This window comes from Aquarana catesbeiana, linkage group LG04 (genome assembly GCF_042186555.1).
Source record: "Aquarana catesbeiana isolate 2022-GZ linkage group LG04, ASM4218655v1, whole genome shotgun sequence".
NCBI lineage: Eukaryota > Metazoa > Chordata > Amphibia > Anura > Ranidae > Aquarana > Aquarana catesbeiana.
In genome coordinates this window covers 8,147,605-8,168,750 of record NC_133327.1, presented here as the reverse complement: position 1 = coordinate 8,168,750, position 21,146 = coordinate 8,147,605, and the positions used below count along the sequence as shown (strand labels likewise).

At 45.2% G+C, this 21,146-nt stretch overlaps 1 protein-coding gene across 1 annotated transcript in view; it reads right to left on the bottom strand.

Moving 5' to 3' along the window:
* Positions 1-20,821: 20,821 nt before the first annotated feature.
* Positions 20,822-21,146, bottom strand: part of LOC141139018 (antileukoproteinase-like) — a 42,279-nt gene continuing 41,954 nt past the window's right edge. The window contains exon 5 of the mRNA XM_073624789.1: positions 20,822-20,936. The gene's annotated coding sequence lies outside the window, so the exon portion shown is untranslated. The remainder of the gene's footprint in view (positions 20,937-21,146) is intronic.

Genomic DNA, 21,146 nt, shown 5'->3' with positions numbered 1-21,146 from the left:
ATAGGCTTGGGAGGAGGATCAGTGTGGCGATGATGAATATTAATTCGCTATCATCACACAACTGGGTGGGCTTCTGGCGCAGTGCTCTGTGCCCGGAGCCGACCCTTTTTAGAAGCCTATTAGAGCCTCTGGCTCTAATCACATGCTTCAAAAAAACACCTCCGCCATTGGAATCCATGCGTCCGGCGTCCCTATATGTAGATCAGGGGGCCAGACGCATGAATGGGGGGGCGACGCCCCCATGTGCCCCTAATGCATGGGCTGCCACTGGCCTTTCATGGCTTCTCCAGTCGGTGTGTCATGGTTTTATGGCAAACTATACACAGACATATTTTCTAAACAATATATAAATTTTGTTTTGGGGGCAGTTTTTCTTTAATAATAAAAAGAGTCAGGAGATTTCTATCATTTGTCGGGAGAAGGAGAATATATTTTGGGTTGTTTTTTGGTGTAAGATTATGGTATTGGCAATAAATGCATTACATTTTAAAAAAGAATATTCTGTTAATAGTAAAAAAATAGGAGATATCTATTATCCTTTCCAAGAAAATGAAGGCCCAATTAACAATGTATAATTCACCTAGATACAAAAAAGGGTGTATTTATAAAACATTAATTGCACAAATGTCACATATACACTTATGCAGGCTGGTTGAATTTTTCCTGCGTTTTCTACAGAAGATTATTTCCTGTGATTGTCGTCTTCAGCTAGTGGCCAGAAAACTTTACCACATTTTGGCTACTAGATGGAGCTGAAGATCATAAAATGAATCTATTACAGAACAGTAAGCAGCATATACAGGAGAGGAGTGTGTGGAGGGTATGACAGTGGGCAGTATGTACAGGAGAGGAGTGTGGAGGGTATGACAGTGGGCAGTATGTACAGAAGAGGAGTGTGGAGCGTATGACAGTGAGCAGTGTGTACAGGAGAGGAGCGTGGCGGATATGACAGTGGGCAGTATGTACAGAAGAGGAGTGTGGAGGATATGACAGTGGGCAGTGTGTACAGGAGAGGAGTGTGGAGGATATGACAGTGGGCAGTATGTACAGGAGAGGAGTGTGGTGGGTATGACAGTGGGCAGTGTGTACAGGAGAGGAGTGTGATGGGTATGACAGTGGGCAGTGTGTACAGGAGAGGAGTGTGGTGGGTATGACAGTGGGCAGTATGTACAGGAGAGGAGTGTGGAGGGTATGACAGTGGTTAGTATGTACAGGAGAGGAGTGTGGAGCGTATGACAGTGGGCAGTGTGTACAGGAGAGGAGTGTGGAGGATATGACAGTGGACAGTATGTACAGGAGAGGAGTGTGGAAGGTATGACAGTGGGCATATGTACAGGAGAGGAGTGTGATGGGTATGACAGTGGGCAGTATGTACAGTAGAGGAGTGTGGTGGGTATGACAGTGGGCATTATGTACAAGAGAGGAGTGTGGAGGGTATGACAGTGGGCAGTATGTACAGGAAAGGAGTGTGGAGGGTATGATAGTGGGCAATATGTACAGGAGAGGAGTGTGGATCGTATGACACTGGGCAGTGTGTACAGGAGAGGAGTGTGGAGGATATGACAGTGAGCAGTATATACAGAAGAGGATCCCACTGTCATCAATTGGGTGGGAGTTATCTTGATCTGACCTCTGACACTGCTGGGTGGGCCACAGCAATTGCCTTGGTAATATATAACCTGTGTGGGGACGGGATTGCTCCCTTGGGACCACGGCCTGGATCTGGAAGCAGTGACTTGGGCTGTAGATTGTGTTGCGGCTGGGTTGCATCCTGTGCTAGAAGGAGAGAGTGTCATTGCGAGCAGGTTTATCCGCTGCCAGACACATCTGATCGTTCGATAGCAGCCTGGAAGCTGCCCTCATCACATACATGCCAGATCCAGCTGGACCGTAGTGAGGTGCGACATTATTATTATTATTATACAGGTTTTATATAGAGCCAACAGTTTGCGCAGCACTTTACAACATGAGAGCAGATATTACAGTTAAATTACAATTTGATACAAAAGGAATCAGAGGGCCCTGCTCGTTAGATCTTACAATCTAAAAAGGAAGGGTCAATTGATACAACAGGTAATAGCTGTGGGGGGATGAGCTGATGGAGGAAGTAAAACAGTGTTAGTTAGAAGCAGGATAGGCTTCTTTGAAGAGAAGGGTTTTCAGGGATCGCCTACAGATGGATAGATTAGGGGACAGTCGGACAGATTGGGGTAGGGAGTTCCAAAGGATGGGAGAAGCTCTGGAGAAATCCTGGAGGCGAGCATGGGAGGAGGTGATAAGGGAGCTAGAGAGTAGGAGGTCTTGGGATGACCGAAGAGAGCGGCTTGGTTGGTATTTTGGGACTAGGTTAGTGATGTAGCTGGGGGCAGAGTTGTGAATGGCTTTGTAAATTATTGTTAGTACTTTGAATTTTATTTGTTGGGTGAGTGGAAGCCAGTGGAGGGATTGGCAGAGAGGGGTGGAGGACACTGAATGGTTGGTAAGGTGGATGAGTCTTGCAGCGGCATTCATTATGGACTGAAGGGGGGATAGTCTATGTGAAGGTAATCCAATGAGGAGGGAGTTGCAGTAATCGAGGCGAGAGATGACCAGGGAGTGAATTAGAAGCTTGGTGATGTCATTAGTTAAAAAGGGGCGTATTCTGGAAATGTTGTGGAGGCTAAGGCGGCATGATTTGGACAGGGATTGTATGTGGGCCTGAAAGGACATCTCAGAGTCTAAGGTTACCCCTAGCACCCTGGCATGTGGGGACGGACTGATAGATGTGCCATTGATCTTGACAGAGAGGTCAGGGGAGGGGGCATGTGGGGGAGAAAATATTAAGAGCTTAGTTTTAGATAGATTCAGTTTGAGGAAGTGGTTTGACATCCAGGTTGATATGTCTGTTTGTAGATCAGTGATGCGTGAGGATATTGATGGGGTGAGCTGAGGGGCAGAGAGATAGATTTGGGTGTCATCAGCATATAAATGGTAGTGAAAGCCATGGGAGGCTATTAGCTGACCCAGAGAGGACGTGTAGATCGAGAATAGTAGAGGTCCAAGGACAGAACCTTGGGGGACCCCAACAGTAAGAGGAGTTGGAGAAGAGGATGTAGAGTTGTAAGTGACACTGAACGTGCGATGAGATAGGTAAGATTCGAACCAACGGAGAGTGCAACCATGGAGACCAAGCAAATTGAGTTTTTTGAGGAGGAGGGGGTGGTCAACTATATCAAAGGCAGCAGAAAGGTCCAAGAGTAAGAATATGGAATAATGACTGTTGGTTTTGGCTGTTAGTAAGTCGTTTGTGAGTTTTAGGAGGGCAGTTTCTGTGGATTGCTGTGGGCGAAATCCAGACTTAAGGGGATCAAGAAGGTTATTCACAATGAGGTGGTCGCTCAGTCGGTTGTAGACTAAACGTTCAAGGAGTTTGGAGGCAAAAGAGAGTAAAGAGATGGGTCATAGGTTGTTAAGATTGGTGGGGTCTGAGGCCTTTTTTGAATTGGGAGTGACTAGAGCATGTTTTAGAGCAGGGATCTTCAAACTACGGCCCTCCAGCTGTTGCAGAACTACAAGTCCCATGAGGCATTGCAAAACTCTGACATTCACAAACATGACTAGGCATGATGGGAATTGTAGTTCCTGAATAACTGGAGAGCCATAGTTTGGAAGACCCCTGTTTTAGAGGGTTGGGGAAGATGCCAGTAGAGAGTGAGAGGTTGAAGATATGAGTTAAGGAGTGTAGGATTGAGTCAGATGGTGACCGTAATATTTGAGAAGGAACAGGGTCCAGGGGGCAGGAGGTTAGGTGGGCATTAGAAAAAAGTTTAGTGACTTCCTCTATAGTAGCTGGGTTAAAAGAGGGAAGTATTGATTGTGCAGGAGGACAAGGAGTGTAAAGTGAGGGAGATATCTGTAGATCGCAGATCTCGAGACGTATTGTCTCAATCTTATTTTTGAAGTGATTAGCAATCTCCTGGGCAGTGAGTAAGTTAGTGGGCGGGGGTAATGGAGGACGAAATAGAGTGGTAAAGATAGAAAAGAGTTGACGGTGACTGCGTGAGAGGGTGTTAATGAGAGTAAAAAAGTAGGTCTGTTTGGCAGTGTGCAGGCAGTAATGGTATTTTTGGAGGGCAGATTTATATTAGCTGAAATCTTGCTGTGACTTAGTTTTACACCACAGACGCTCAAGAGCACGGCTACGTTTTTTGAGGCTTCTGGTATTGTCTGTCTTCCAGGGTTGTAGCGATCGGGTCTGATTCTGTGTGTAGTGAGGGGGGCCAAGGTATCCAGGGTGGATGACAGTGAACTGTTGTAGATAGAAGTGGCCAAGTTGGGGCAGGACAAGGATGAGATTTTGTCGTAGAGACATTCTGTAGCAGAAAAAAGAAGAGAAGGGTTAAGATGGCAAAGGTTTCTATGGGTAATAGTTTGGTAGTTGGAAGGCAAGGAGGAGGCAGACAAGGAGAGAGTGAAACTAATAAGGTGGTGATCAGAGAGAGGAAAAGGAATATTGGAGAGGTTGTGCGGAGTGCATAGGTAGGAGAATATGAGGTCAAGGCAGTTGCCAACAGAGTGAATAGAAGCGCTTGTCCATCGTTTTAGGTCAAAAGAGGAGGTTAGGCTCAGCAGCTTAGAAGTAGCGATAGTGTTAAGATTAACAGGGATGTTGAAGTCACCAAGAATGATTGTTGGAATTTCAGAAGAGAGAAAGTAGGGTAACCAGGCAGAGAAGTCGTCAAGGAAGTTTGATACCGGTCCAGGGGACCGTTAGATCACACCAATTCTCAATGAAATTGGAGAAAATAGACGAATACAGTGAGCTTCAAATGAGGAGAGGGACAGAGATGGGGGGGTGGATGAAGAACCTGAAAAGTGCTTTGAGGGGATATAAGGATTCCAACACACCCCCTTTCCGTCCACTAGGCCTGGGAGAGTGAGTCCACAGGAGGCCACCATAGGAGAGAGAAGCAGGAGAAGGAAGGTCAGATTCTTTAATCCAGGTCTCAGTAATTGCAAGTAGGTGCAGGGAATTTGTGATAAATAGGTCATGGATGGTGGTGAGTTTGTTACAAACAGAGCGGGCATTCCAAAGGGCACAGGAGAAGGGGAGGCTGGTTCTAGGCTGAAGAGGAATAGAAATGAGATTGTGTGGATTGCAGCTGCTATCAGAGGATGGGGGGTGCTGGGTATGTTGGCCGAAGGTAAATGATGGCAGTCCAGGATTTGGGGAAATATCTCCAGAATTTAGGAAAAGCAGAAGGGTGAGAAAGGTGATATGGGAGTGTGACATATGTGGGGGGACACGTCCCAGTGGCCTGCAGGTTTTATTGGTATATGGGTTCAGAATTAGCAGGAGCTGATACGTGCAGTAATAAGGTGAAGACAGGAGTGAGGGTGATATATATAAGCTGTGGGGTGGAGAAGATGGTTGAAGGAGTGAGAATTTAAGGAGAGAGGATGCAACTGTAACAAGGAAAAGTAGGGAGTGCATGATACAGATACAGAGTGGTGAAATTGAGAGGAAGCCTGAATGAGAGATGAAAAAGTTTGATGGAGAATCAGGTCACCTGTAGTATATTTAATGTTCTGCAGAAGTCTGTTGTATATTTTCGCTTTGTGCATTCGCTGAAGTGCTGAGTGGAAGTGTAATGCCCTGTACACACGGTCGGATTTTCCGATGGAAAATGTGTGATAGGACCTTTTTGTCGGAAATTCCGACCGTGTGTGGTCTCCATCGCACATTTTCCATTGGAATTTCCGACACACAAAGTTTGAGAGCTTGCTATAAAATTTTCCGACAACAAAATCCGTTGTTGGAAATTCCGATCGTGTGTACACAAATCCGACGCACAAAGTGCCACGCATGCTCAGAATAAATTAAGAGACGAAAGCTATTGGCTACTGCCCCGTTTATATTCCCGACGTACGTCTTTTACGTCATCGCGTTCAGAACGATTGGATTTTCCGACAACTTTGTGTGACTGTATGTATGCAAGACAAGTTTGAGCCAACATCCGTCTGAAAAAATCCATGGATTTTGTTGTTGGAATGTCCGATCAATGTCCGACCCTGTGTACGGGGCATAATACTTAATCCAATATGAATACTTTATCCAAGATGATAGTTGCCAATGCAATCCCAGCCTGTGCGAACCCCTGCCTGTGCATCCCCCAGGTAAGACCTAAATTTATACTTAGTTTGGGTGGGGGTATTGCCAATTAATTAGTCAGGATTGCATTTAAGGAACACATGGCTAACAGAATGAACTTCTCACACCAAGGCACACTACAAGACACAGCAAGAGAGCAGAAAGGTCAGAGCCATAAAGATAGGAACTGCTCATAATTTAGGTATAGACAATAAGAGAGTAAAATAAAAATCACTGTGATATGGACAGCATACTTGCCAACTGTCCCGAATTTTTCGGGACATTCCTGGGATTTAGACCCTTTTCCCGATCTAATCATTTCCCGGGAGATGTCCCAAGAAATTAGGTTTTTCCCGATTTTCGCCGCCGGCCGCTAGAGTTCCGCGGCCGGCAGAGACGATGTCTCCGCCGGCTGCCATTTTTAAGGAGACCGTAGGCTGGCTAAATGAGATTGAGCTGCGGCGCCGCCCACCCCCCAGCCCGCTCCGCCCCGCCGCCAGTCTCTGTGACCTGTTATGGAAAGGGGCGGAGGATGGGCGGCGCCGCAGCTCAATCTCTACTGTAACCATGCGGCTCCACTCGATGGATGTCACAGGGGGGGCTGGTCTGGATTTCACGGGGGCGGTCTGGATTTCACAGGGGGGGGCAGTCTGTATGTCACGGGGGGCTGGTCTGGATGTCACGGGGGGGGGGCTGGTCTGGATGTCACGGGGGGGCTGGTCTTGATGTCACAGGGGGGGCTGGTCTGGATGTCACAGGGGGGGCTGATCTGGATGTCACAGGGGGGCTGGTCTGGATGTCACAGGGGGGGCTGGTCTGGATGTCACAGGGGGGCTGGTCTGGATGTCATGGGGGACTGGTCTGGATGTCACAGGGGGGCTGGTCTGAATGTCACAGGGGGGGCCGGTCTGTATTTCACAGGGGTGGGCTGGTCTGGATGTCACAGGGGTGGGGCCGGTCTGGATGTCACAGAGGGGGCCAGTCTGGATGTCACGGGGGGCCAGTCTGGATGTCACAGCGGGGGCGGTCTGGATGTCATGGGGGGGTCGTATAGTCTGGGTGTCACAGGGGGGCACCAGATGTAAGGAGGACTCTGCTGATGGGGACTCAGATGTGAGGGGGGCTCCACTGGGGACTCCTTATGTGAGGGGGGCTCCGCTGGGGACTCCTGATGTGAGGGGGGGCTCCATTGGGGATGCCTGATGTGAGGGGGGCTCCGCTGGGGACTCCTGATGTGAGGGGGGCTCCGCTGGGGACTCCTGATGTGAGGGGGGCTCCGCTGGGGACTCCTGATGTAGGGGGGGCTCCGCTGGGGACACCTGATGTAAGGGGGGGCTCCGCTGGGGACATCTGATGTAAGGGGGGCTCCACTGGGAACATCTGATGCAAGGATGGACTCAGCTGGGACACCTGATGCAAGGACGGACGGCTGGTGGCAGACGACGTGGCAGGTGACACGCTCAGGGATCCCACTGATTCATCATTATGGTGAGTTGAATGATTTCATTTTATATTACAATGTAATAATAGAAATAATGCACTTCAATCATCCTGACACCATAACAACCATGGTTCCGGGATGATTGAAGTAACACCAAGTGTTTGGAGTATCTTTATCTGCTGATTGTTAAACTTTCTAGAATACAAATATTTCCATTGTTGTGTAGGATCTGGGGCTGCTGTCCCTCCATCCCTCTCCCCCCTTTCCCTCTTCATCCCTCATTCATCTCAGACTCTAACCACACCCCCTTTGAGCCACGCCCATTTAAGACGCGTCCACTATTACGTGTAAACCACAACCATTTTTCATCGCATTTTTACTTTTCCCCTATGCCACGCCCACAAACGCATGCTCCGCCCGCCCCCTGATTATAACAAGACTCCGCCTACAGCCAAAAAAGTGTCCCTAAAATTTTTTTTACAATGTTGGCAACGATGGGACAGAGGTAAAAAATTTGAAGGCAGCATAGATCACCAAAAGCACATACACAGAATTTATCAAGTAGATCCCAGTTTCAATTAAAGGTGGAGAAAGATGTGGTTGAGCTGACACATACACAGAATTTAGCAAGCAGATCCCAGTTTGAATTTGTTAAGATATCGAATATCTGGAGTCCGGAGTTCCCCTTATTATTGAACTATATATACTTCATTGGTTCTTAGGAGTCTGGAGCTCCCCCTCTCATTTGTTCCAGACAGTTTTTGTGTATTACGAAATATTGCGAAAGTGACAGTGTCCTGCCAGATGTTTGTCTGTCTGGACAAATTTGGCCGTACATCGGCCCTTTTCAGGGAAAGAACAAGGTGCAATAACAACCCTAGTTGGAAAGCGCCCTATGTGTCACTATAAGATTGATTAACCCTTTCATGACTAAGCCTATTTTTGACATTTGGTGTTTACAAGTTAAAATCTGTATTTTTTGCTAGAAAATTACTTAGAGCCCCCAAACATTCTATATATTTTTTAGCAGAGAATCTAGAGAATAAAATGGTGATTGTTGCAATATTTTTTATCACACAGTATTTGTGCAGCCGTGTTTTAAACGCAACTTTTTGGGAAAAGGGACACTTTCAGGAACTTAAAAAAAAAACAAACTGTAAAGTTTGCCCAATTTTTTTGTATAATGTGAAAGATGATGTTACGCTGAGTAAATAGATACCAAACATGTAACGCTTTATAATTTCACGCACTCGTGGAATGGCGACAAACTACTGTACCTAAAAATCTCCATAGGCGACGCTTTAAATTTTTTTTTTACGGTTACCAGGTTAGGGTTACAGAGGAGGTCCAGTGCTAGAATTATTGCTCTCGCTCTGACGATTGCGGCGATACCTCACATGTGTGATTTGAACACCATTTACATATGCGGGCGCGACTTCCGTATGTGTTTTCTTTGCTGCGCGAGCTCGCGGGGACGGGGGCGCTTTAAAAAATTTTTTTTTCTTATTTATTTTATTTATTTTTATATTTATAAATTGTGTTTAAAAAAAAAAAAATGTGATCACTTGTATTGCTGTCACAAGGAATGTAAACATCCCTGACAGTAATATGTGGTGACAGGTACTCTTTATGGAGGTAGAAAGCAAATATTGCGCTTACACTAATTGGTATGAGCTGCGACTAAAAAGTAGTAAACCATAAATCATATAAGAATCAAAAAGTCGCGCTAAAGACTGAAAGTGACAACAGGCAAATGCCTAAAAAACCTCATAGGAACATGAGGGTGAATAGTGATCAATAAGTGAATAAATTCTAAAGAGGTGCTAAGTAATATAAACATGCACTATACAAATAAACAGAACTAAAAATGATATAAATTGGATGGGACACAGATATTTCTAACTATGTCCGTATGAAAGAATCAATATTAAGTGACACAATCAATAACAGGAGAATATCTCAAATACTAAAGAAATAATAATGTGACAAATATGTGACTATAAAAACTAAACCAAAATAAATAAAGGGAAAAAATAGACCCAAAAAAAGTCCATGGCTCAAAAAAACAATATTAATTAGAGTCCATCCGTGTTAAAATAACATGCATGAAATATGGCTTGTCTCCAAGTGCTCTGTGAAATATTGTAACAGAATCTTGCTGTGGTGAAACTAGAGTGCGTAGACAGACCTCCACCTCTTAAAAATTGCTGCCTCTTACCAGATAAAATTGGTCTCTTAATTACAGGAGACCTAGGGGGCGGGTGGCTGCAACCCCAGCCAGGGATCTTTGAACCAGGCACTCAGCGTCCAAATCCAGGGACTCTCTCCAACCAGCATCAGCAGATATGGGAATATCACCATGCAAAAAACAAAGTGCTCCACATAGCATAAAATCCAGCGTTTTATTGAAAAGAAAATAAAGGTTGCACTTACAGAAACATTGTAGTTTAAAAGCGTGTGAGAAAAAGCCGGCCGGCTCCAAGGTAACCCGTGTCTTCCGGGTATGAGAATCGCGGTGTCGTCGTCCTCCTCCGAGCTACGTCCCGACGACACCGCGATATTGTTTTTTTGAGCCATGGACTTTTTTTGGGTCTATTTTTTCCCTTTATTTATTTTGGTTTAGTTTTTATAGTCACATATTTGTCACATTATTATTTCTTTAGTATTTGAGATATTCTCCTGTTATTGATTGTGTCACTTAATATTGATTCTTTCATACGGACATAGTTATCAATATCTGTGTCCCATCCAATTTATATCATTTTTAGTTCTGTTTATTTGTATAGTGCATGTTTATATTACTTAGCACCTCTTTAGAATTTATTCACTTATTGATCACTATTCACCCTCATATTCCTATGAGGTTTTTTAGGCATTTGCCTGTTGTCACTTTTACTCTTTATGGAGGGATTGGGGGTTTTAAAGACCTCCTTTGCACTTCACAGTATTTAGATCGCCGTTTTCGGCGATTCTGAATAATGTATATTTTTTTAAAAAACTGGCGCCATTGGCAGCCGAGTAAACAGGAAGTGACGTCATGACATCGCTTCCGTGTTTACAATTAGGAGGCTGGAACTAAGCCGCTCACGGCTTCGTTCCAGACTGTTAATAGCCGCTGGAGGCGGCGGATTGGTGATCGGGCCTCCCAGTGGATCGGGAGGCCAAGTAAGAGCGGCGGGAGGCAGCGGGAGGGGGGACGTCCCCTCCCGCTTCTCCGGTATAACAGCCGAGCGGCTTTTAGCCGTATCGGTTGTTATACTTGGAAAGCCGATCGCCCGCTCTACAAAACGGTACCAGGATGATGCCTGTAGCATATCTGCGTACACTCGGCGGGAATGGGTTAAGTATGACAATATAATCTAGAGGTCAGTATGACCATGTATAGTAGAAATAATTAGTTAAGATGATTTGTAGGAGGTGACTTGTTTGTTGGTATCAGGCCATACATAGGCTGCCATTTTTAACTGTATCTGTATAAAAAGCTGAAGTTTTATTTGTGTCAGTGCCACACCCTTTTGAGTCGTGGACCGGTGTACACTGATAAACCTGTAACCTGTATTCGTATTTATATGACATCTACTCTGGAGTAAACATGCTATCGAGAGAGAATGTTTCTGTCCTTCATTTCAAAAGACTAATACAAGGCTAACGAAAAAAAGGTTAACTTAAGAGTGGTGACCCCGACGTGATCTTCTACTCTACACATCCATCTCTGGCTCTCATCCCATTACAGGAGGGACACCTAACGACGGCGCCTAAGGTGAGATATTTCTCCCGTGTTATTATTGTCTTTGCTGTATGGGAGTGAGATGCTGGGGGGGCAGATGTTAAAGCAGATGTCAGAAGGTACCCTGTTTCCCCCGAAAATAAGACCTAGCGTGATTGTCGGTGATGGCTGCAATATAAGCCCTACCCCCAAAATAAGCCCTAGTTGAAGTCCTTGTAGGTCTTATTTTCAGGGTAGGGCTTATTTTCGGGGAAACAGGGTGGGGTTTATTTGGGAGGGTAGGGCTTATATTGCAGCCATCACTGACAATCACGCTAGGTCTTATTTTCGGTGAAACAGGGTAGCATGCTTATCTTATTTTAAAAAATGCATTCTGCTTGTGCATGTTTACTGAGAGTAATTGTTTTTCGGATATATGGTTGGTTAAATTGTAAAGTAATTAAGTGCATGTGTTAATGTACTAGAATAATAAGAGTACTCATTTTTCCTTACCCTTTGAAATGACAATATGACATATACTTTAAATAAGGGATGTGTACAACGCTGTATCCTGGCCTAGGCCGATGAGGCCTAGGCCTAGGGCAGCATTTTCAGGGTTGCAGCACGGAAAGTGTCCCCGCCGGCTTGTGCTGTTTATTTTTTACCGTCCCTGTCCCATTCCTTTCACTTCCTGCCCCATAGCCTAACAGGAAGTGAGAGGAAATCTATGCAAATTAAGGGAATCCATTGCCCCCCCGCCCTCAGAACTAGTTTCCCCGCTCGAAAATTTCAGGTTGGGTCTTGAACAGCAAGGGGTGGGTCATATTTAAATTTGGGGGTGCACAAGTTTAGTCAGGCCTAGGGCAGCACAGAACCTAAATACACTACTGGATGTGTACTAAAAAGCAGGTACCACAATTTCTAAGAGTGAATAGAAATTGCTGAATGGTGAATTTTTGTATGATTTTTTGTACACCTGTGATCCTAGGCAGGGGCGGACTGACAACTCATGGGACCCCTGGGCAATAGGAGATTATGGGGCCACACAGTATACACACACACTGTATACAATCACACAGTATACACATACATGTACACACAGTATACACAGACATGTTTCTATTGGCTGAGAAGGTACTGGAGAGGTGGGGCAGCTATAATCTTGGGATTTTTAGACCAAAAGGATGTCGGTAAGGGACATTTCAGAGACAGATGTAAAAAAAAACACAGATTTTTACATACTGTCCCTGCTTTTACTGAGGCTGGCAACCCTGATGGGGCCCCTTGGTGGCCCAGGGCCCTCGGGCAGTGCCCGAGTGGCTCAATGGTCAGTCCGCCCCTGGTCCTAGGGCGAAGGTACCCTCAGCGGAATAGCCACAGTGAATGAATAACCTGCTGTGTGTTCTTTGGTATAGGAAACCTAGTCAGGGATTAGTTAGCCTATCACCACTCAGAGAGGAGATGTCCCTCTGAGAGACAGAACAAGAAAGAAATCTCGAGATATATATATATATTTGACTGCTGGTACACAGTCATGGAGCTATAGCAAGGAGAGTCCTTTGGTCCCGGGATTCGAAATATTGTCATTTATCAAGGAGGTAACGAAAAATTTCTAAAGCAAGGTAATAAGAAATTTCAAATTCTTCACTTAATATAAGGTATACCTAAATAGAAATGGGAAATTTGTTTAATAAAAATGTCTTACCCGTAATGGCAAGCTATGGGTTAACTAGGAAAAATGCCAAACGCCTTTTAAAAATAGCAAAAGCCCCAGGGTTAAGTATTGCTAAATTACAATCAGATGCTTTATTCAGCTTACTTTTTAAAATGACAAAAAGAAATTTATACTCAGCGCTGCCTCTCTAAATCATAAATGTACATCTACCCACATCAAATGTGTATTGTAAAACAACATATGCAACAAAGTGCCGATATAGTGCCAACAACTGCTTACAATATTACAACTGTATGCAATTGTTGGCACTGTATCGGCACTTTGTTGCATATGTTGTTTTATGATACACATTTGATATGGGTAAATGTACATTTATGATTTAAAGAGGCAGCGCTGAGTATAAATTTCTTTTTGTCATTATTCGGGGTATTCACCTTACGCTATAGCGGCAGCCCTACTGCATATGTGCATGCGTGTGTATGTGTAAACATATACACATATATACATTTTGAATTTATTTAGAATCATTATAGTTTTTTTCCACGGCGTGGGTTTTTTTCTTATTATTTTATTTTTTAAAATGTCTGATTGTGGTAGTATTGAATGTAAAAAAAAAAAAAAAAACAGAGTTTATTTGCAATTTGAGGAGTAAGAAGTGCAATATAACTCACAAAGCTGGGACGCCTTAGCCAAGTTCAGAAGATTAGATAAACCTACAAGTCTATTGGCTCAGGGTCCCTCACCAGTCCGTATCAGGAACCAAGCAAAAGCGAAGGAAAATGCTCTCCGAGACACAGGACTTGTTGTAACTCCTGAATCATGGAGAAACCCAATTGCCTCTCAATTGCGAAGTACACCACTGGAACAAATGCCTCTGAGAGAGGTGGCTCTTCCAGGGGTGACAGAAGGTCAGGGAAATTACACAGCAAATATAGGCAAAGTTTATATTTGCTGGAAGCCTTATGGGATTAGAGCAATTGTAGCAGATTTACAAAATGTTGGGTACGCGGAGGTCTGGAATGTGTTTGCCAAAAATAAGAGTGCTTATGAACAAGAAATGTTATAGAGAGAAGTAAGTGATGAGTTAGCTAATGGGTTAATCTCTCCCTATCTGTGTGCATGGGGACAGCTAGCAAATTGCAGATCTGCTTATGATTTTCCGAAAGGAAGGGGTCAACAGGCTTTGTCACGTACCTGGTTGGAGACTGAAATGATGAGGTCGGCCTCTCTTGTATCTCCAGTCCAGGTCCCGCTGGAAGTGGAACAGTGGGAACCAAGGGCCAGGAGGAACACGAGTGCCTGCAGCTGCGGACCCGGAGACTTGTGGCGATCTTGGATGAGCAGGGAAACCGTCAGATCAGGATAAGCAGTGCTGCGCCAAGGATCAGCTGGGCCTAAGGAGGCACTCCGCAGGAACTGTGGTGCTGGAACGTTGGGTGATGTAAAGTCCCTGGTATACTTGCAGCAAGAAGTCGCAGCAGGTTGAAGGACTGTGATTGCAGGCACTTGCTGAGTAATGAGGGAGAACGCCAGAGGCAGGAGCAGAGTCTCAAGGGTAGTCAGGTTCGGTAACAGGCGGGCAGCAGGGTACAAGGCAGCAGGCAGAAGCGAAGTCACATGGATAGCCGAGTCTAGCAACAGGCGAGCAGTGCAGTACAAGGTAGTAGGCATAAGCAGAGTCCAATGGGAAGCCAGGATCAGAAACCGGTAATCAGAGCAGAAACAGGATCCAGAAGCAGGGTCAAGACAGACAAGCCAGGTTCATCAACAGGTAACAAGCAGGTAGTAGCAGGGTTCAGGTATCAGGGTACAGCTGAAGACCAGTCAGCATCGGTCTGGGGTCAGAGCACTTCTTTAAATAGGCCGGCTGGCGTTATGGGTGCGCTCTTGCGCATGCACGCGGTCCACCTCGCACGCGCATGTGCATTGATGCGCACAGGCATCTGCAGCTGTCCGTGTGCGCGCGCATGCGTGAGAGTGCACACAGAACGGGAACTAATAGTTCTCTTACAGGCTCTGTGTCAGTGAGTGAAGGAACAGTGCAGGCAGACGCCTGCTACTACAGTTTCTGACTCGGCAATAGAAATTTAAAGAGAACTAAAAAGAAGAAATGTTGTAGAAAATGTAAAAGAAAGTGTAAGAATGAATGTGGATGTATTTTAATCCTGCAATAGGTTCACAAATGTGGCTAGAAAGCATGAGGATTGCATCCCAGTAGATAAAATTGCTTTGGTTTGGTTAACAGTTTCATGGGAGGATTGTTACAGGAAGTTAGAGAATAGAGAACTAGTAAATATTGAATCATAACCACTTCCCGCCCGGCCTATAGCAGATTGACAGCCGGGCGGGGGTTTAGTTATCCTGACTGGGCGTCATATGACGTCCAGCAGGATAACAGCCGCCACGTGCCCGTGGGGAGCACATCTCGGCGATCAGTGGAGCGGTGTGTCAGTTTGACACACCGCTCCACCGATCTTGGTAAGGCTCTATACCACGTGATCAGCTGTGTCCAATCATGGCTGATCACGATGTCAATAGGAAAAGCCGTTGATCGGCTTTTCCTCACTCGCGTCTGAGAGACGCGAGTAGAGGAGAGCCGATCGGCGGCTCTCCTGACAGGGGGGTCAGCGCTGATTTTTTATCAGCACAGCCCCCCATCGGATGCCCACACTAGACCACCAGGGAAGTCGCCAGGACCACCAGGGAAGGGGGCAACATGTGGATGGCCAGGTATGTACCCCATGGCCATCCACATGTGCAAATTATGCCCAATCTGTGCCAATCAGTGCTTACAAATGGGCACTGACTGGCACCATTATATATCAGTGATGCCTAGCAATGCCACCCATCAGTGTGGCATTGCTAGGGGGAGGAACAAGGTTTTTTTTTTTAACTACAGCAGGATCGCCAATACAGCATAAGGATTTAATCATCAGATTGTTAACAGCAGCGCAAATGCCCTTGCAGGTTGCTGTTATCAAGTGTAAAGCACACACTCGTTCGAATGACAGTGTCTCAAAGGGAAATGCTTTGGCTGATGAATATGCTAAAAGAGCAATCTAGGAATACCCATCCAGTGCCATGCATATATTGTTTCTGACTGATGTACCTGTTGATTTACACATTTTGTCTGCCTTACAGGAGAACTCGCCTCACGGACCATCCTGGTGCTCCAAAGGGGCTGTTTGTGATGAGGATGGCCTGTGGACTATGAAGGGAAAGATGGTTGCTCCTCCGACTCTGTTTCCTTCTTTGTTTTCTTTGAGTCATGAGGCTTGCCATGTCTCAACAGGAGGGATGTGTTGGGTTATTAACAGGTTAGCAGGCATTGGTGGGCTCCAGGGTTTCAAACATATGCTGCTAAAAGATTTGTGTGTTACATGCCAAACACATAACATTGGGAAGCCAGTACCTACCCCTATGAAGCACCTTCCACATACTGAAGAGCAGGGGCGCACTGACCATTCGGCACTCGGGCACTGCCCGAGGGCCCCATGCCACTAAGGGGCCCTGTTGGAATTCAACATGAATATCATATTTCTGGATTTTGTACATATATTTCCTTACTCCCAAGAGAAGCCAGACTCCCATGGTTTTTGAAAAAATGAAAGTTTCACACTTCCGGGAGGACAGGATGCTGCCCCCCAGGTTGGAATGTAGCCCAGTTATGCTTCTAGCTGCGCATGACAATGCTGGCTCCTATCTGTCTATGAGAATTTCCTGATTAGCTGCTATGCAAGCAGACTTCAAAGAGAACTAAACTGACAGGGATGATAAATGAGTTGAGATACAGGAAATCAAGGCAAACCCATAACATTGGGAAGCCAGTACCTACCCCTATGAAGCACCTTCCACATACTGAAGAGCAGGGGCGGACTGACCATTCAGGGCCCTCGGGCAGTGCCCATGCCACTAAGGGGCCCCATCAGGGTTGCCAGACTCAATAAAACTAGGGACAGTATGTAAAAATCTGTGTTTTTTAAAAACCCCAAGATTATAGCTGCCCCGCCTCTCCAGTACCTTTTTCAGTGTGTGTATGTGTATTCTGTGTGTGTATACTATGTGTGTATATTGTGTGTCTGTGTGTGTATACTGTATGTGTGTGTATATTGTGTGGCCCCATAATCTATTGCCTGGGGGCCCCATAATCTCCTATTGCCTGGGGGCCCCATAATCTCCTTTTGCCCGGTAGCCCCATAATCTCCTATTGCCCGGGGGCCCCATGAGTTGTCAGTCCGCCCCTGCTGAAGAGCCATTTCAAATTATGCAAACTGACTTTTCAGATACGCCCCTTTGTGGAAAATATGCGAAAACTATAGTAAAATGTCTCACTAGAGAAATGATCCCTAGATTTGGTATGGGTATAGGGAATATTCTCCTCAGAGGTACACACTTTGATAATAAACTCATAGTAGAAGTGCTAGAAGTGGTAAGCATTTTAGGAATGAAACATACCCCATATAGGCCACAGGCTAGTGGGTTGGTGGAACTCAGTAATCAATCAGGCTGGGGAGCAGGAGGAGGACAGCGGGAAAACACTTCCGGGCAGATCTCCAGGGAGGAAGACAGCCAGGTGGGCTGGGGAGTGTTACAGTCGGAGAGAACTGAGAGGCATGCCTGAGAGGACTGGGACAGAGCAGCCTAGGGTGGATGCAGAGCCAGTCTGGGAGGACTGTGGAAATTTAGCCAAGAGGGCTGGAGAGGGGGGCAGCTGCAGTCAGGTGGGCTGATGGTGCCTCGATAGGTGTTGCTGGGATCATAGGCGTGCGCAGTCTATTGCATTAGGGTATGCACCCCAAATCTCAAACACACACTATTGATCACTCACGATGTTCACTCAGAAAGAGAAGGGGCCAGTAAATTACATGTTTACCGGCCCCTTCCCCCACTCATCCTAAAACATCTCCACAGCAACAGTCAGCAGGAGAGGAGGGAAGCCAGCAGCACTGCGGGGGAGGGGAAGATGGGGGAGCCAGGGCAGTAGGGGGAATTTGTGCTGCACAGGGTGATTAGGTTGTGCCTGGGCACACCTGGCACACCCTGTGCGCACGCCTATGGCTGGGATCAGTAGCCATAGGAGGAGGACAGATGGGCACTAGCGCTTTGCTACACAAACAAGGGGTCCACGGTCCCTGCCTGTAAAGGGTATTTGCTACTTATCTGACTGAGCCTTTGGCAGACCATACAAACAGAGCCAGCTGGTCATGGGAGTTGTAGTTCTGCAATTAAGCTGTGTGTAGGAGGCAGAGAAGAAGTTTATATATAGACTGTATATAGTTGTGTCCCTGAAGATTTCTACTGCTTTGATCACGTGGGCATCCCTTAATATCCCTATCCCTATCCAAGATTGTTCCCCTCAATAAAGCATAAAAACAAAGCACTGGACTGTTCTTCTGACTCAAGTGTGCTGTGAGGATGTGGTGTGCATGGCTGTGCAATGTGGGGGATCCCATTATATCCGCGGGTGCGCTACACTTGTTTGCCAAGACACATTGTACACATCTTAAAGAGCTAGCTGAAGACTCAAACTGCTTTCAAAGGACTACAGAATATCCCCCCTCACAAGGGATAAGAACATTTGGTGCCTACCTAGGCCCACACAGCAACCAAGGACCCTAGGGTTATTTGTTTAATGTGAATCTAGAGTTTATACAATACCTCTATGCTTTTTTTGAGCCTGTAGCCATAGACTCTATTCAGGGTTAAAATTTGCTGGTTGTACATTCTTAAGGTGTTCTAGTTGTCAATTTCCTAACTGGTTTTGCCATCAAGTTTTCTTAACTGTGTCTTATCTCCTGGATGTTACAAATTCTCTATTGCTGAATTAATTTGCCAATAATTAATCAGTAAACAAATCTAACTGGATTACTTTGTATGTGTATGCCTTTCAGTTCTTTTGTTATAACAGAAAATGTCAGAACCCAGAGTGTCTGAGGCGTGGTAGGAGTTGCAAGGTCAAAGCAACCAGTGGGATACAGAATCTTTGAGTGTCCCTCAAGGTGGCAGCGCTACATATACTGTATCTTATATAGGATCTTGGTAAATGTTCTTTCAATGTACAGTGGCCAAACTGACATAAAACATTCCCCTTAGTGTGATCAACAAAAATACTTTGATGCAGAATTGAATTTAACAAATATCATCTAAATCCATTCATCATGTGTTCTTCCAGAAACTTGTTGTGCTTTGTGTACAGCCATGGCCAAAAGTTTTGAGAATGACACAAATATACATTTTCACAAAGTCTGCTGCTTCAGTTTTTAAGATGGCAATTTGCATATACTCCAGAATGTTATGAAGAGTGATCAGATGAATTGCAATTAATTGCAAAGTCCCTCTTTGCCATATAAATTAATTTAATCCCCCTAAAAAAACATTTACACTCCATATGTGAAGAATGCTTCAGGGCGTTACCAAGAAAGTCCAGTAAGTACCAGGACCATCTCTTACAGTTGATTCAATCGGGGCACCACCACTGCAGAGCTTGCTCAGGTATGGAAGCAGGCAGGTGTGAGTTCATCGGCACGCACAGTGAGAAGACTTTTGGAGGATGGTCTGGTGTCAAGAAGAGCAGCAAAGAAACCACTTGTCTCCAGAAAAAACATCAGGAATGGACTGATATTCTGCAAAAGGTACTGGAAAGTCTGGAGTAAAGTCTTTTTCTCTGATGAATTCCCTTTCTGGTTGCTTGGGGCATCCGAAAAAAACCTTGTCCGGAAAAGAAAAGGTGATCACTACCATCAGTCCTGTGTACCAACAGTAAAGCATCCTGAGACCATTCATGTATCAGGTTGCCTCCCAGCCAAGGGAGTGGGATCACTTACAATTTTGCCTAAGAACACAGCCTGAATAAAGAATGGTACAAAAACATCCTCCGAGAGCAACTTCTCCCAACCATCCAAGAACAGTTTGGTGAGGAAAAAATGCCTTTTCCAGCATGACGGAGGACCTTGCCATAAGGCAAAAGTGATAACTAAGTGGCTTGGGGAACAAAACATGGAAATTTGGGGTCCATGACCAGGAAACTCCCCAGTCCTTGATCCCATTGAGAACTTGTGGTCAATCCTCAAGACGTGGGAGAACAAAACAGATCCCACAAATTCTGACAAACTCCAAGCATTGATTATGCAAGAATGGGCTGCCCCTAGTCCGGATATGGCCCGGAAGTTGATTGACAGCATGCCAGGGAGAATTGCAGAGGTCTTGAAAAAGAAGGGTCAGCACTGCAAATATGGACTCTTTGCATAAACTTCATGTCATTGTCAATAAAAGCCTTTGCCACGTATGAAATGCTTGTAATTATACTTCAGTATACCATAGTAACATCTGACAAAAAGATCTAAAAATGCTGAAGCAGCAGACTTTGTGAAAATTATTATTGGTGTCATTCTCAAAACTTTTGGCCACAGGTGTATTTCTTCCAGATCTGTGCAGTAATCCAGTGTGAGACTTTACCTTTGTGCAGGAGCTTCCTGTAATAAAGACTGGTCACTGCTGCTCTCTCTCCTTGTGCAGAGTGACTGGTCTTGTCTCCGCCCCCTAATCTAGTTTTCTACAGGCAGCCTCTAGTGGGTGGAGCCTTCTGGGTCCCTCCAACAGCTCTGCTCTCTGCACTGGCAATGTACAGCACAGTGATGGTGTCACTGCTATTTTTATATGATAATATCTGGATCTGCAGATGCGTTTTTACACACAAAGTGATTTTTTTATCCTCTGCTGCTATTGAGAATTTAGTTGAATTTAAGTTTTAAGTCCAGTTCAGCTTTAATGTCTTATCTATCGTTGGTAATTGTGACCCCTCTGTATTGTGTAAAGTGAACTCGAGCGTTACGAGTCAGAATTCCTTATTAATAAAGAAAACAAAAACTGTTAGAGCAGAATTAAAGAATTATTTATTTAAAGACAATTCCTGTGTGGGTGTGACGTCCTGTTGATCTCATCTCTCCACAAATGTCTTCAATGGCTTCTTGTCCTGAGTCTTCAACTTAAATGATAGAAAGAAAAGAATGATTAACAATAATAATAATGATGATAATAAAAATGAGTGTGTAAGCTCCCCTGGTAGAGAGACTGATGTGACTGGTTCCGTGTTGTCTGTACAGCACTGCGGTATATGTCAGAGCTATATAAATGTATAATAATATTAGTGTGTGACTGTGAGGAGAGACATTAGAGTGTAAGCTCCTCTGGTGCA